Below are 4,147 nucleotides of genomic sequence, written 5' to 3' on the forward strand. Positions count from 1 at the left end.
ATGGACACAGGTTATTTTTCCGCTGGGTTCAGCCATACGGAAATGTATGCACGTACTACTGAAAGTCACTTTGGATAAAAGCATCTGCTAAATGGGATAATCATTATTCATTTATCATTTTAACTGTACCATTGAGAAAGTTTGATACAGAGCAAGGATGCTGTGCTGCAGGCATGTGTATGCAGGTTCATATGGGTCCAGAAGTGGGGGTTAATACACCCTTGACGTCCTCTCCTCTCCCAAGTGCTGTCCTCGTTTGTCCCCTGCGTTGGAACAGTTGGAACAGCACCACGTGTAGTAGAGGGCAGAGCGGGTAGCGAGCTGTAACTGTGGGAAGGGAACATGCACACACAAACCCAACCTCAACCCTGTCCTTTCACAGAGGGGGGAGTGGGTTACTTACCAGGGTTTTTTCTTTCTCCTCTCAGGCAATGCAAGGTGAACAACCTCTGCTACTTAAACACACACACACACACACACACACACACACACACACACACACACACACACACACACACACACACACACACACACACACACACACACACACACACACACACACACACACACACACACACACACACACACACACACACACACACCAACTCTGCCCCACAGATCTTGTATTTATTTACCTTCTTGTGAATGATTGACAGGCGTCATCCTCACATCATCAAAGCTGCTAGAGGTCAGGGAGTCACTACATGTCATACTACTGTAGAACGGTGCGACTCATGGAATTATGACTAGCTCCTCGAGTGACGACTACGTCAGGAGTTTATGCTGACCACATGGTTGTTATTTGACTAAAAACCCTGATTTAGCAGCTTTACTAATCACCAAGCCTTTGGTTGAAATGTATAGAGAAGCAATGGTTTACATAACAACCCCCCCCCATCCAGCTGTATGATTATCCAATATGACGGTGGCCAAGAATTGTGCAACCCAGCTATGACAGCATCCTAGAGTCTACTATTGGAGACGAAACAGGGACAGAATGTAATGAACAACACAGGGATATCTAGAATAACAGAGGAAAGTATTAAACACATAAGAAAAGATATGTTTAAAGGCTGCAGGGTTAAGCAACGTTTGGCTGTGGGAAAACACAACTCAATAGGGTGTGTATAAATCTATTTAACATACGGTTTATATGTATTACACTTCCTCTACCTCTCCCCTCCTGTATGTGTGCGTGTGTGCAGATCCAGATTCATGCTCTCTGATCTGTTAGTACCTCTCCCCTCCTGTATATCTCTCTGTGTGTGTGTGTGCGTTCTCTCTCTCTCTCTCTCTCTCTCTCTCTCTCTCTCTCTCTCTCTCTCTCTCTCTCTCTCTCTCTCTCTCTCTCTCTCTCTCTCTCTCTCTCTCTCTCTCTCTCTCTCTCTCTCTCGCCTGGCCTGGCCTGGCCTGGCCTGGCCTGTCCAAGTGAGTGGGCAGTACTAACATTAAGGCTGCCGAGGCATGAGACCCACTTGGCTCATGATCCACTCTGTCTTTGCTCAGCTCCCTCTCTTTTTTCCACTCTATTCTCTTTCTCTGAAACTCTTCATACAGACACCAGATACATGATATGAAGCCCTTCTGATTTACCTGCCTTGATATGGGTCTGATATGATTGTCTGTACATCTTGCTCTCTTTTCATTGGCCCCATACGTTCAGCCCAGACTACCATCTGTTAAACATTTATCATGTCTGTCACGTGGAATCCTGCTAGCTGAGTGTACATACAGCTATATAAACTATGGGAAACTAAACACAACATTTTGTCCTCTGCAGAGTCATGGTCTCCCAATCAAACAGACAACTGTTCTTCTCCTCCCCATCCCTCTCTCCTGACTGTCATTCTCTCAGTGCCATCTGAGGTAACAAGCCAGGGCCATCGGAGCTGCAGATTTACTCAGCAGCATACGTCACCACCGGGGAAGCGCAGAACGCCCAAAATAGCCCAAATAGCACTGGGTGAATGGGGACCTAAGTGCTGCTTACCAAGGACTGATTCTGACAACAAAATTGAGCTTTTCAAACCGGATGTGAACAAGTGTCTGTCTCTCTTCCCAGCCCCCTCATATGATCTAATATTTTCTATGGTGATGTTAGACAGCCTGCAATGTTACTGCACTGCAGAGGGAAGAGATGAGAGCTGGTGTTTGGAAGCAATTATTCTGAGCATATTTAGTTGTATTTATTTCTCAGTTTACAGAAATGGTACACGTTGATTAAGAATGTTGGCAAAGTCATGCCAGTTGGGGGGGGGGGGGGCTGATTATGCAACGCTGAACAACATACATACAAATCAAAGACACATAAATGGTTCCGTCGATATGAGTCAACCACTGATTAATGCAATGTCATACTATTGCAAACGAGGAGTGCACAATATTGGCTTAGTGAAAGAGATCTCAACCTCGGGCCAGTATGCTAACTAGGCTGAGCTGCTTCATGTGATCAGCTTGTCCGTCAAAGATCTCAGTGGCATTTTCTTATCTCTTTCTTCTTTTGGCCTAACGTGATCTGAGAGGAGGCAACTAAAGGTGCATTCATAATGACCTATCTCACCATCTAAATGACATTCACTGATCTTGGATGAGTTTGTGTATCTGTATGTAAAAGAAGGTGGTTCTGTGGACTACGCTGGCGTGATGAGTAACCTTGCCTGAGAGACGTCTGAGGAGTTGCATTAGCTCTTTGGGATTAAGCAAAGTGAGCTGACAGTCTTGTGGCACACAGACGACATGTGTTCAAAGCCAGCCTGTTCAAGCAGCCACACAACACATAGACAGGCTGTGGCTGGAATGTTGTAGAGGGCATACTATTGAGCACGGTTACCTGCACATAATAATGTGACTATTGTGGATAGTCAAGTTAATATTATAGTTTGTTTAAAACGTTTACATGCTTTGCAAGAAGAATGATTTCCCTAATAATTCTGTTTACATGGTCACATCTGAAATCAGGCTACTGACGGGACTTTTTATAAATGCAGAAAATCACCAGTCAAAATAAACCTTATACAAGTGACTTATTTTTTAGTTTTGACATAAAAGTGTGTATGTGAAAACTATTTATAAGGTGCATACATTCAGGTTTTCTGAACTCACTTCTCTCATGGATAAGAGGGAAGCTTGCGCTACCCGGTGCTGGTACATGTGCAGATCAAATACACCACTGGAACGCTGATTAAGCTGTTTACATGTTCTAATAATTAGAAAGATTGCTCAGAAAACCAGCTGTTTTAATCGGGGTATGCTTACTTCGATTATGACCTGACGCCGATTAAGATAAGCAGAGTCAGGTGTTTCCATGACTAACGCCAATACTCGGCCTACTGCCATAATCAGTTTAATATTGAATCATTAGTGTGCATGTAAACGTACTCACTGACTGTCCACAGGCAGACCAGACATGTAATCTCCAGTATTCAATTTTCAACCCTCTTCAATCAGTCCAATCCACAATGAGCAGGTGACGTAGAGGTAAGAAAGGTCTGTATAGCTGCACCAAGCACCACAATGGCCTCTGATTAGGTCACTCTTCTATTCTGATGTGGCTTCCTGCCTTAGCAACAGGGAATGCAAGTGGAGACTTGAACATGAACACATTTTCAATAGGTTCCAAATTAATAAATCTATCCCTGTCCAAAAGTAGTGTGGTGCATAGTTAGCCAGCTTGTAACTTAGCTCAGTGAGCTGTAGAAGCCTGCATAATTGCACGCCGTTTTCGTTGCATAAGGGGAAAAGACATGCAGGGTTTAATTATGAGCAGAGAACAAAGGAAACATTGAGGGTTTTTCTTGTTTCACAATACACAGTCGGTAATTCCTAGAATTTCATCAACTATGTCTTTGTTAGAGAGCCCAGTTTCCAGGAGAAGCCCTTATACCCAAATGTGCACAGATCTTTATGGTGATTGGCGTCTAGTTGGTTGTTAGTACAAATTAGCGATGCCACCCACCCCCCCGTGGTTTAATGTATAGCCCATTACACTGGCGGTACAGGCCTCTCTGGGGCTGTCCTCAGATTACCTCCATTCACCTATTCTGTTTGTTTATTCATCCCATCATCCTTCCATTCCTCTTCTTTCATATTACTGACAGTTCAGGTCAGGACTGGATAGAGGCTTCTCACGCTTTGACCTGAAGCCACA

The sequence above is a fragment of the Salmo salar genome, chromosome 06 (genome assembly GCF_965601325.2).
Source record: "Salmo salar chromosome 06, fSalSal1, whole genome shotgun sequence".
Classification (NCBI taxonomy): domain Eukaryota; kingdom Metazoa; phylum Chordata; class Actinopteri; order Salmoniformes; family Salmonidae; genus Salmo; species Salmo salar.